Here is a 13,642-nt window from a genome sequence, read left to right as displayed (position 1 = left end):
GTCAGCATTTATGGAGGGTAGGGGATCCCCATCACCTGGATCTCCCTGTCCCATAGCAGGCATGGGTGTCCCATGGGACTGATGAAAGACTGATGCAAAGTACCTATTTAATAGGTTGGCTTTTTCCTGGGTGTCAGTTGTCAGTTGCCCCATCTGGTTTAGCGGTGGTCCAACGTTGCTCTTGCTTTTCCTCTGGCTCCCTACATATCTGAAAAAGGACTTTTTGTTGTCCTTGATGTTTGAAGCAGTTGGAGTTCAGTTGCAGGCTTGGCTTTCCTGGTTTGCTCCCTGCAGGGCAGTGTATACCTTGGGAACTGCAGCCTTTGGATAGTAAAGTACCTATCTTGTCTACTTCTCTATTCCAGTGACAGACAATTTCATATTTTACTTCAGATGCATCCTATTTCTGCATCATCAGTATCTGCGTACCTTGCAGTTTGCATTATGTGGTGAACTGATTTAACTTTTCCTTAGGAAAAGACATCATAAAACTATTGGTACGCCAACTTTTATGATTTTTTTTCTCCGACAAGCTATCAGTTTCTATAGGTACTAGAGCAGTGACATACAGTGGGTGTCAGGTGCCCAGGCACCAATGCTTGCTTTTGCGTCCTCCTCCCACCAGTCCTTCTGAGAGCAATACGTAAAGTCTCTCATCCAGCCCTCTTTGGTTATCTGCTTTGGCCAGGAAGGAAATAAAAGTCCTGGCACACCAGATGCAGTGGGAGGAGTGGCGGCCAGAATTTCCGGCTGGAACAGGTAACTAAACATCCAGTCCACAGGGCGGGCAGACACACTACACAACAATCGTGGCCGCCACCTCTGGCTCTGCAGGGCCCCCCTGCAGCCACAGGTTTTGCAGATAGGATGGGCTGGCCCTGGTCACATCATGTGATAAGAACTCCGAAGGGCCCTGCCAACGCCCCATCCAGGCCAGTACCCGGGAGGCATGCCCCCCCACCACATTGGTCCATGACTATACTGGAGTCTGATCAAAGTGTAGCAACTAAGGTCAGGCTTCAGCTTCTATTTTATTTTTCCTTCTATGACCTTGCCCTACACACAGTTAGTAACCCACTCTTTGGCAGATTTGGTGTACAAAATAGAAAGTTAGCTTGCTTATCACCCTTCTCTAGTGAGCTGAGCATTTAACAGTAACTAAAAATAACTCTATGGCCTAATGTCCATATAGTACATCAGGAACAATTTTGTTCAGTTTTACAACTTGTCATAGCACAACATACTTCTGTGTTGGCTGACTATTGTTTCATAAATATAGGATTTTCCACATTTATATAAATATAGGATTTTCAGACTTAGCTTATAAAAGATGTAGAACATAATAAGATTAAATACCATTTGCTGTTTTCCTCTTCTATGAAACTTCTCTTATGTTTCTTTACAAGGTTTTGGGTTGTACACACTAGAAAGGAGATTGCAGTTTTACAACCAGGAGGAACCCACACTTAAAGGAATAAACTTAATTTCTTGGGGGGAAAAGTGCTTTGGAAAGACATAGTATACTTAAAGACTCACAAAAAAAGCAGCTTTAAAAATATGAGACTCTTTAAGAGAATAACAAAGTTTTAAAAATATCATTTTTTATCTTTTTCTCATTTAACTTCAAGATGTTGTTTTGATTTTCCGTTCACGTTTCAGGTCCATAATCCAACATGAGCTGCTAAATTTCTGTTTGAAACAAAGATGTTTGTAAAACTCAAACATCCATTTTCTTTTTTTGTTGCTTTAACAGTTTAATATTCTTATTCATCAAATTGTATTTAACTAAGCTTTTTTCATTTAATTGATTCCTTTCCATCCTGCCATTAATCAGATTGTAGACTGACTGTCATAGTGAAATAAGGAATCATTTTACCTCTTTAAACATAAAACTGATGGCCATATATTACCTTTTATCAATTCCCTCAATAGAAATTTGTTAGCCAGCTTAAGGGCAGCATGTAGCTATAGTTGCACTTGAAGTCTATAACAAATTAAAAGGACCACAATTCAATTAAATACTTACTGAAGTGTTCACTTTACCTAAAGGCAAGGCTTTCTTAGGGTGATGTCTTTTATTGGACCAACTGCATAATTGGGATAGTGTTAGACTAGATTTCAAATGTAAGACATTCTTCATCAGGTCACTTTACTGAGAATATTCCCAATAATATCTGGATCATTTTCTGTGAGTTTAATTAAAAGTTCTTAGCTACATTTAGAGTTAGCAAAGGGAGCTGACAAACTAATCAAAATATTTGCTGTGAAAAGTATGATTATGTTAGAAGGGCTTGCTCACCCCATTATCATTCACAGCATAATGATATGGCAAATGTCTAAAGCAGCTGCACATCCAGAGACAGATCTTCACCTGATGTTATTTATCCAGTCTCTACCAAACTCCATTAAATCAGTAGAGCTCTGATAACTTGCAGCATTTGAGGACCCTATCCTACTGAATTTTATGTGAGCTCCTGTTTGAAAAGAGTCTTCTCCTTCTAGCTGAAATGTGAACACATTTTTATTACTAACACCTCAATTCCTTCCGTTTTTTGTACCGGTAGTTGGTTTTGCGTTGTTGTTTTTAAAAGAAAAAACATTTTCTTTTCTCCTCCATTTCATTTTATTTGAAATTGTGGCTTCCAAGGATAGCAGCCAACTCAGCAATTGCCACTTTAGACTAACGAACTGACCTAGATTTATAGGAGAAATATAGGTGTGAGGCCAGCAGATGTGTTCCAGCTAGGCCTACTCTTATAACAGTTCCCTTTCCCCTGCCCACCATGAAGTGTAGCTGTGAAAATTCAGGAGATCACTTGGCTGCTAGAGAAACTGAAAACACTAAAATGGAGAGGAAGGCAAAGAAATGGAATCTTCCATATATTTGTTTTCTCTCATTACAAAAAAATTAAAAATCTTCCTATGCATAGGGAAAGTGAGCATGTGTGATCATGTGGCTTTATAAAAAGATTTTAACAAGTTCATTTTGTGATGCCTTCCTTACTCATAAACAACTTAACTATGAATTGGTTATGCAAAATATTCCAAACAAATGTCCCTAAAACTTTTTATATCACAGCACAGCATCTGTTTATGCCGCAACATCTACAAAACAAGTTATTTTAGAATGGTTTGCTGAAAAAATAGTATTGGTGTTGATTTTCAGTTTTGCTTCTGATAAAAATACAACAATGTTGACAATGTATAGCTTGCTCCCCTGGTATCTTCATGGGCTACACAATGACTGATAAGAAGCTGAGTATCTCCTGGTTCGAATACAACCTGGTCCCATCCTGTGGGATGTTTGGATATTTTACAAAATATTTTCACACTGAATCAGAAAAAATAGACAAAAGAAATGTGTTTTTTTCTCAGAACAAAAACACCAAGCATTTTGGAATATTGAAATGTCTTCTTTGGGCTCAGATTATACTGATTAGTTTCTCCAAAGCTGTTGTGTAATTCATGGAAATTGTAGTTTGGTTGCTTTGTATGTCAATGTGCTGGACTGTGATTAAACTATCTTTCTGGCTCTCTCTGCCATGGATTAATGTAATCATGTGACTTCCATTTTAGAATATAGTAGTTCAGGAAGAAGGGAGAGGGATAAGATAGGGAACCTAGGTCAGGTATAGACATTGCACTTTTACCAGTTACAAGTGATTGGAACAGCATCTCACAAGGCTCAGTACTTTCTCCATTGCTTTTCAATGTGTACATCCTTGCCAACTACTTCCTTAAATGGCAACTCTAGCTCAGTCTTGCCAAAACAGTTGCAACAACCTTCTACCTGAATAACCAAGCAAAGAAAGAAATCAAAGTCAAGATTGGTGATTGGACATTTGAACATTGTCAGGCAGTCACTTATTTAGGAGTCAAGTTGGACTGGACCCTTACCTACTGCCAGCATCTGGAAGGGGTCCAGGGTAAGGTTAATAGGAAAGGAGCTCTTATCCATCACCTTGTTGGCACCACCTGTGGTACAGGTTACCAAACACTTCACACCTCCACGTTTCATCTACACATGGCCTTGATATGTTCCTGCTAAGTACTGTGCACTAGTGTGGGACTGAAGCATGCATGTTAAGTTAATGGATTCTAGACTTAACAGCTTAATGAGGACAATTACTGGATGTCTTATGCCAACCCCAGTTGACTGCTTTACCAGTCCTCAAAGCCCAAGATCCAGACTAACCAGCCCCTGTGCAGCACGTTGAGCTGGGTAGGAGCAGCCCCAAGCTGGAAGACTGATCCCTGGGGCCCCCTGCCAGCTGGGGCTGCTTTGTCCCAGCTCAATGTGCTGTGATCCTAGCCATTCAAATGTGGCATGTTTGAACAATAAACTCTGGCATGATATGTGCCATAGTTTATTGGTTTGTGTTAATTGCATGTGTAGATGCGCCCCCTGATTCTGAAGTCAGAGCAGCCTTGATCTGCTTGGAGATCTAAGACAGGCTGAAGCTTTTTAGCAGCTTATCTAATTTATGACAGCTGCCTATGATTCCTTAAGGCCAAGCTACAGAACTTGCAGGACAGCGTTTGAAAGTCTTGTCCTTATCTTTTGAAAATGAAGCAATCCATTGAGAAGAATCTAGCTTCTTTGTCTGCCAGAATGAATGCAGAGAAGCCAGATTGCACAGAAGACTATAGTCATTCACGTCTTACAAAAATAATATAAATGTTATTTTGACGACCCCATTGATGCTTTAGCCAATAATATCCCAAATGTTAGAATAGCAGCTTCAAAGAAATCAATATGTCAACACAATATTGCTTCTCTCCTCACCTATCCCTTCCTAGAATGTCAAAATAAACTCATTTGAGGTGCCAGAGTGGGCCATATTTAATTCTATCCCACTGGCAGGTTTAATTAAAGTTTGATATCAAAACTAGAAACAAGAGATTTTATCTTATAGTTGGCTGTGAATTTGTTATTTGCTTTTGTAAAAATCAAAACACGCAATATTTGCTCACATACCCACACCCCCAAATAAGTCACACACTGAACTTTGGAAAAGCAGAATGAAAAATGTTTTTATTTTGTTTTATTTTATTTTTCTCAGAGTTATGGCTGAGTCCTGACCAGAGAGGCAGAGTACAGTCTGGAGCATCAGTATAAGCTAGCATTTCAACTAGATATGGGACCAATAACTTGGTCCCATATCGGATTAGCACTGATATATGGAAAATTGACAATATCAGCAATCAGCTTTTTTTGGCTGATGTGGCTGATAATGTTGCTGATAAATACCCTCTGTGTGTGTGTGGCCACAGTGCAGCACTGCACACAGGCCGGCAGGAGCACAGCCTGGCAGCGTGGACAGCAGCTGGGTCTGGCCAGTAAGTTCTTGTGAGAGAAGGGGACACAAGAGTGCTCCAGTGTGGGGCTAGATGACAGACAGCCCCCACACTGAAGCACCCTCACGCTCCAGCCAGCTCCATCAGCATCTACACGTGCATTGCTGTGCACTACAGAACTCTGCCATAAGATAGTAGTTGTATTTACAAGTACTAAGCTGTAGCAAAGTTAATAACTTTCCTGTGGCATGGTAGGGCTACACAGGTAGACATTGAGACTATACTGCAGAGCTAATTAGACAGCTCTGCAATAAAAGTCTTATGTAGATGCATCCAGAAGCTGTAACTATTTCCCTCCTTCTCATCATTGCATGTTCAGTGAAATTCAGTAGTGAAGAGGGAGTGCCTCGGTTTTGGTGATTCCTTCTGCAGCATGAAGTTCTGAGTTTTCAACATCCTACGTATTCCCAAAGGAGGATTAGCAGATTCATATTGAATTGAAGGTAAAAAGTTTATACAGCCTGACTCTCTCCTCTCTGACACTAATACACTGGAACTCAGAATTAGCTATATTGAAATAGTTGGAATTGCACTAAGATAGAACTGGTATAAGAAGAAGCAGGCTCACAGAGTTCAATCAAGCTATGAGAAGGCTACACTCTATGGCTAGAATGTCTATTTTTTTCCTCTCTGCCTGTGGTTCAGCTAGTTCATTTTCTCTGATTGTGCTGTAAAGTGAACTTTGCATGTACTACAGTGTTGGTTTCCAGCTCGTGTTTAGCAATATTATAAGAGAAGATGAAATTGATGTAGAGCCAGGGTACCTTCCACTGTTCTTTGAAAACAAACCTGGCCCTAATTTGAGTGGTATAAACAGTTCCATGTCCTCAGTATGCTCTGCCACCACAGAGAGCCTGTGTCACACTTGGTGGTGTGACATGGGCCCAAATACAAATATGTGTACACTCTTTTCTTGCTTGACAAGGAACCAGTGGTTCTGTCCTGGGGGGGGAAGCATCTTTATATAAATATCATGTTTGTATTGTGGTTTTCCAATCAAAACAAAGTGACAAATAATTTTCTGAATCTAGCTGAGGTTTGGAGTTTGTTTGTAATGTGCAGTCACTGTAATTAGCATTTGAAAAATGATTCAGTCTATAATGCCCAAGGGTAAAAAAGGCTGAAGAGCAGCAGCAGGGACAGAAGGGTAACATGAGTTAAGGGACCTGCCCACACACATTCAATGCTTTCTGCCTTGCCATCTGGCTGCTCCGCTCTCTGAAGTCATATGGTCCTCTCTTTACTCTGCATTAACTCTCCTTCCTGGACTCAGGTACTATTGTAATTGTCAGTGAATGGTTCCATTTATAATGCCATTATCATTTAATTGCTCTGTTCATCTATCCCAACTGCTATTTTAGCCAGGTTATTCTTCCTTAATTCAGCCGTCTGCCTCCCCCTTTCTCTTCACGCCTCCCAATTACTAGTCTCTTACACTTCTATATGTGTTCATGCCTCCCAATGATTACTAACTCTCTTACACACTAACTCTCTTATACTTCCATAACTACAACTCCCTCCCCACCTTTCCAGACATCCATCAAGATATTCCTATATGATATGTGCACAGGGCTGAAAAGAGGAACCAAGAAATTTTAAAGAGCTCTCAACATTTCTATAATTTTTTTGCCTTGTTAGCAGGTGCTGAACTTACTGGAAAAGATGGGATCTACTGAAAATCTGAGGCTGGAAGTTTTACCTTGCCTGTACAAACGATAGTTGAGAGTGTTTTGCACAAGAGAAAGAGAGAGGGAGGAATCCAAGAAGCAGTCAGGACTGAGAAGAACTTTGAGCTTAACTTTGTGTGATCAGTTTTGTTGTCAATACAGCTAATCACTAGATAGGTGAATTTTTACCTCTGAAAAGGTACAGCCTTAACATGGCCAGTGAACTTTCCCAACCAACTGTAAAACATTGTGAATTATTAAGCTGCAAAGCCCAATTTTTCTCCCCATTGGCTTCTGAGAGTAAGCATAAAAGATTACAAGAGGCTTGAGTTGTCCTTTCACTCACTTTAAAGAGCTGTCTTGGTTCTTTTCATATGTCTGGAAACAGTTACAGGAAGATATCTCTGATCCGTATTACCATCTTGTGTTCCATTAATGTGTGAGCTGCCCAAGTTGTGGTCCTCCAGCATCACAGGATAGAGTGCCCCTCCCCATCCTCCTGTTCTGCGTGGACAAATTTCCAACCCCTGAACTCTACTGCCCTGAGGGTGGTGCTGGCACCAAGCTAACTCCCTCTCCTGCCCATGGGGTGTGACCTTCCCAGAGCAGAGTACATGCCAGATAGCCAGGTTGCAGGGCATAGGGAAGTTCAGTAGTGAGGTCTAGGGGGCGATGAGGAGGAACAAGGTAGGGGGGGTCAAATCAGGTTCCCATAAGCTGGGGCTTCCTTCCTGGGGCAGGGCCAGTAGTTGCTCCAAAAGTACATTCCCTCACTGCTCCCACCTCCCAGCCTTCCCAGGAAGCATAATCAGCATCCCCCACCCCCTCCCCATCCCACACTGATCCCCAATTCCAATTTACTACACCATGAGACCTTCTTTAATTTAATTCCTCTTTATTTCTTTTTAAATGCTTTCTTTTTACTTTTTTATGTTTTTCTTCAGTGGCTGGCTGACTTTATTTTACTGCACTTCCCCTGTCCCCATATCTAATCCATTGCATTAGATCTAGGCAAGTGCTGTTTCAGCATTGCTTGCAAAGGAAACCCTTCACTAGGACAACATTTGTCACCAGTTCTCCCAAATTTCTCAACAGTGACATGAGTGTGGCTGAGGATGGAAGCTCAAAGCCTCTAGTGAATCTCAGCCTTGCATGGGGAAAACGCCATCTACTATCCTAGTAATTTATGTCCTAGGGTACAATCAGGGTATCTCAGGAAGAAGGAAGAGCTCTTTACCCCACCTTGTAATCTTTCCTGTTCTTCACCCTCCTTTCTTTTCTGTGAGTGATTAGTGGTTTCCTCCTTCTTTTTCCTTTTTCTTGTAATACTCAATGTACTATTCCAAGTGCTGTCAGGATTGACCACAAGATGAACATGAGCCTGCAATGTGATACTGCAGCCAGTAAAATGAGCAAAACACTGGCTTGCATCCATAGATGCTTCTTGAGCAAATCACAGGACATCATTCTCCCGTGGTACTCGGCCTTGGTGAGGCCACAGCTGGAGTACTGCATCCAGTTCTGGGCTCCACAATTCAAAAAGCATATGGAGAAGGTTGAGAGGGTGCAAAGGAGAGCCACGTGCATGATCAGAGGTCAGGAAAACAGACCCTATGACAACAGGCTGAGAGCCATGGGACTTTTCAGCCCGGAAAAGCACAGGCTCAGGGGCAACCTGATGGCCACCTATAAACTTATGAAGGGTGTTCACCAGGACCTGGGGGAACATTTGTTCACCAGATCACCCCAGGGGACTACAAGGTCAAATGGTTATAAAGTCTTGCAAGACCATTTCAGGATGGACATAAGAAAGACCTTCTTTACTGTCCAAGGACCCAAGGCCTAGAGTGGCCTGCCACCAGAGGTGGTTCAGGCACTACTTTGGACACCTTCAAGAGAAACCTTGATGTTTTTCTTGCTGGGAAACCTATGATCCCGGGTGACTTCCTGCTCCTGGGGTGGGGGGCTGGACTCGATGATCTTCCGAGGTCCTTTCCAGCCCTAATGTCTATGAAATCTATGAACTATGTTTTGGTATATATAATATGTTCTGCATGCATTAAATATTAGCCTCACCAAGAGATTGTATAGCATTCTCTTGACATACAACAGCTATAAGATTTAAATGGGGAAAGGTATTTTGTTATAGCTCTGGAGGTGTAAGGGTAAGGCTGCTCTGGATTTGTGCCAAAGGCTGCCCTCAGCTAATCTAGCTGTAAATGGCTACCTGGTCATTTGGGCTGGGGAGTCAGAGGTGGCCGGACATGATTCAAGTCATATTAGTCCATGGTGTACTTAACTGTGATAGGTCAAGGAGGCTGCTAGGTTCAGGCAGACCTTTGACCCTGAGTTTTAACTCTGTGCAATAATTACTGAAAAGTCCTGGCTTCTCATTTGTGCTTCAGTAGGAGTTAAGCAGTGGTGCAGGAAAAATAAAGTAGCACCATCCTTGTGCCTAATATTACCTCCCGATTATATAATACTGCCTCAGCATTCCTCTGCCCTGTTACAATAATACAACATAAAATTCATTAACATGATATTTTAGAAAGTCACTCAGAAAATGAGTCTTTCATATCATATTAGTAACTTAAAATTTAAATTTTACAGATCTGACAACCCAGTCTGCCTATATTAACAACTTTTATGTCACATTCAAGCTAAGTTGGATTCTCTCCAGGTTTTCTGTCATTTTATGGTCTGTGTTTTTTCAATCTGCATTAAGCTGCTGGAACATTGCTATCATGCTCTAAAAAGTCACTAATAGGACTTTCATACTTCCACACTGATAAAATTAATGGAATATAGTTAGTGCTCCAGACCTGACAACTGACAAATGGATGCTGAGGTAAAGCCAAAAAGTTCATTTGAAAACTTGTAAACTATTATTGAACCATAAATCCCTATTCAATTAATGTTACATTATATCACAAAAGAAAAATTCAGCTTTCTAGAGCAGCTACCTGGATTTCCCCTGTTCAAAAATGAAAACCAAATTGACTGTCATTGTATGGCTGTTTTTTTCACTCATAGGCTATTGTAAGTAGCCACTTTGAAACTCTCTGAAATTTCCATGGGCTTTCTTTGAATGGCTAATGCCTAAGAAGTGCTTTAAAATAATAATAAAAAAACATGTTTCTGTCCTTGATGAACAACTTTCTGACTGGCAAAAATACAAATCTTATATGAAGTAGTACTTATCATCCAACCTCAACATCTTGAAGATTGCTTTCCATTACTAAATCATATTCTTCTTCAGAGAGATTTTAAATGGTACCTGAAGAAGAGCCTTTGTGCTCAAAAGCCTGGCTAAAATTTCTCCCAACCATGCAGCTGGTCCAATAAAAAATATCAACCCCAAAAATATTCATGTCATAACCCAGCCCTTGGAGGGAATGTAATTTAGTAGTACAACACAATCTTCAGAGCTTTAAACCTGGATGCTATGTGCTACTTCATATCACATTTTCACTTTAACCAGTCAAATACTAAGTACTTTGGTTCTTCATAAAGGACAAACACTTTATTTTTATTTTTTTAAAGCATGCCTTAAGTAAAGATAACATCCTACAAAATATTCTTCTCTCATGCATTCCCTGGACCATCATGGCTACAATATCACTCCAAAAGTAGGTTCTGACATTTGCCATCCCAAAAAGAGACCCATGGGTATGCTGGCCTAGGAGCAGATCAGGGAGAGAAATCTGACTCCCAAAAAGGAAGTAATCTTTGATTGCTATTCTAGGAGCTAAATAATCTGTTGGGCAACATATTAGCAGGGCAGAGCCATGGCTCTAGCCATTCCCAGACCATGACTACCTGTACCCAAGGCATCTACACAGATTAAGAGGCAGGAATAGCCCCATAAAGATTAACATTTTCCCTTGCTGTAATTCATACTTGTAAAGCAGGGAGTTATGGAGGAGCTTTGCACACTCTTCCTTCCTGTCCTAATACATAAGGGCAGTTCAGAGACATGCCCATGGTTTTCAGCATTCTCTCTCTGATGTGTCTTAGTTATCTAAATGACACCTGGAACTTGCAGTTGTTCTCATGCCCTCTTAGTCTAATCAGGGCTGTTTCCACTTTAAATTTACACTTGAAGTTTTATGTCTTTCAGGAGCATTTAAGGCAAAACATTTGTCTAACTGCAAAAACTAAAAATCAGTGTAATATATGCCATTGTAATTGCGTTTATTAATAGATACTGCTTATACTTTTCAACATAGGCTTTAACCCTCTCATTACAAAGAAATAATGCTTGAATAAGCATGTTTAAAAAAACAGTAATATTCTATAGTGCCATGAACTTAAGCGTTATGTCTTTCCTTTTTATGTATAGGACAACATATGAAAAAGCCAACCTTATCAAAATGTGACACATTCAAACTAGAATATCTTTTAGGATCACAGAGAAATTTTCTAAGGCTAAACTGAATCCTGTATATAACATGGGCATGCTACAAAACTTCCAGAGAGAGATAAAAATTCTTCTTTACCAGTGCAATATATCTGCAAGAGAAAAAAAAAGTATTCAGTTGGCTAATCTGGGATAAGCTTTTTCTTCAGCACCAAAGGGCAGTGAAGCCTTTCAACAGTAGGCACTGTGTACTAAAAGTTTCATATTAACTGTAGGCTCCAGAAATCCTATATGCTGTTTACTTTTTCCCCTATTATTGAGCTGCAAAGTTAACATCACAAATTTCAAAGTCTGTGCCTTCAGATACAGTATGTGATTTTGCTTTTGATCACTTTTTAAATGAAAAGTAAGTAAATGATGTGCGTATTCTCAAGCAGTGGATATTAATGCCCTTTAGACTCCTTTAAGAAAAAGTAAAAACACTTAAAAATGAAATAATTGCATTCATCAAAGCTAAAGATCAAAATTCAAGATGATCTGCCTGCCAGGATTCTTTGTTCACCATTGCTGCGGTCCTTTTTCCAGCACCATCTGTAAAACAAGTCAGAGCCTAAGGTGAGTAAAGCATTTTTTCCTTAAAGAAAAGCATGGAAAAGTCCAAGGGAGTTAGCACACAAGGTCACAGCATGATGATTGATATAAGGATGATGAACGTTGCATAAATGCACATACAGATAGTGAGGGCCAAGATTTGCAAAAGTACCTATTCATTTTGCATACCTCATTTTTTTCATTGCCATTTTCAAACATCATTTTTATTGTTCTTCTCTGGACTCTCCACTTTGTCCACCTCTTTTTTGGCCAAAGCTGGACTCAGTCCTTCAACTGAAGTTTCCCCAGTGCCGGACAAAGCAAAATGATTACTTCCTGTGATTTTCATGCAACACTACAGCCCAGTAGTCTATTTTTTGTGATACTACCACATTGTTGACTTATATTCAAGTTGTGATCACTATCATCTCCACAAGCCAATGCATGCCTCATTGTATGTGTTTTTTTGCTTTTCTTTTTGTTAATAAGCTACTTAGGGTTGAAAATGTTTTGATATCTATAGCTGAGAATGTCAAATTTCAACACTAACTTGACAGGTCAGCGAGGCATATGGTCATATTTCTAACAGTTAGTAGTTTTGGTTCTGTTCCTGTCCTTGGAGAAAAGCTACCTGTCTCTTTTTGTGTGCTTGTCAGCTTCCAAATGTCAGCATTATGCCACCTGGGCATGTCGCATCATGATACTGATAACCCTGAGTTTAAACATCAAAGCAGAGTTTAAGAACAGAAATGGATATAACTGGGATGGGGCTATAGCTCTACAGATCAAGCCCAGAATTGCAACTAAACATACTGAAACTGTCAAGGTTGAGCCAATCCAAGCCTTACTGAAGTCTTAGGATTTCAAGATGCACTGTTACTGTGCTCTGGTTTTTATCACAGTCTGTATCAGCAAGGAAAAATGCCACAGCTGTATAACCAGACAGAGGTGCAAAGGGGCACTACAAGCCACTGTAGAAATTCAAGAAATTCTTGACTTAGATATTCAAGACCAATAGATGGATTTCATGAGACTGTGAGGTTAAAAAATCACTTTATAGTTCAGTAGCCATAAAAGGAGGGCAGCCTCTAGCAGTTCCCCAGGGTTCTTCCTTCTACCAATCAGGGATACTCCCGACATTTGGCTGGAGTTACCTTAAGCCAACTACTTTCATCTGGGCTCCTACTATAAGTAGATGATGGGCCATAATGTGTGTTGGATGACTTATCATTCATTGAAGAATTTGGCCTAAAATGTATCATTTATACTTTCCATGTGAGCTTTTTTGTTGCAGTAATGATGTACACAGATTTCTTCATGGGGTTTTCATTTGCATCTCTCTCTTCCTTTCACATGCACTTTGTCACACTGTCTTACATGTGTGTTCTGTTTCTTGCAAAAGCCCTTCTTCTGGGCAAAGATTATGCAATTCTTTCCAGGGCTGCTGGGTCAAATTTACAGCAGAGAGGAGTTAATGCACAGCCCTATACCAGGACCAAAGGTCTTATCTGCCAAATTACTTCTGGCTCAGCTTGTAACAGGATCCTTTTTGTAACTGAACATAGCTATTGAAGCAATCTAATTCTGCAAAAGAGTCTGTTCCCGGTAAATTTTGTCGGTTTGTAGCACAATCCAGCTAGAATCTCAATCTTTTTTCCATACAGGC

General features: G+C 40.2%; 1 long non-coding RNA gene across 3 annotated transcripts in view; it reads left to right on the top strand.

The window, feature by feature from the left end:
* Window positions 1–13,642, top strand: part of LOC109305738 — a 137,883-nt gene that overhangs the window by 80,748 nt on the left and 43,493 nt on the right. For 2 of the 3 annotated variants that reach the window (XR_002099693.1, XR_002099695.1), the window contains one exon: window positions 11,368–12,000. This is a non-coding gene — a long non-coding RNA (uncharacterized LOC109305738). Of the gene's footprint in view, window positions 1–5,707; window positions 6,632–11,367; window positions 12,001–13,642 lie in introns of those variants that run through there. The other variant, XR_002099694.1, reaches the window with a different exon arrangement.

Source organism: Crocodylus porosus, unplaced genomic scaffold (assembly GCF_001723895.1).
Source record: "Crocodylus porosus isolate Cpor-Errol unplaced genomic scaffold, CroPor_comp1, whole genome shotgun sequence".
Taxonomy (NCBI): domain Eukaryota; kingdom Metazoa; phylum Chordata; order Crocodylia; family Crocodylidae; genus Crocodylus; species Crocodylus porosus.
This window is presented reverse-complemented; position numbering and strand designations above follow the sequence as displayed.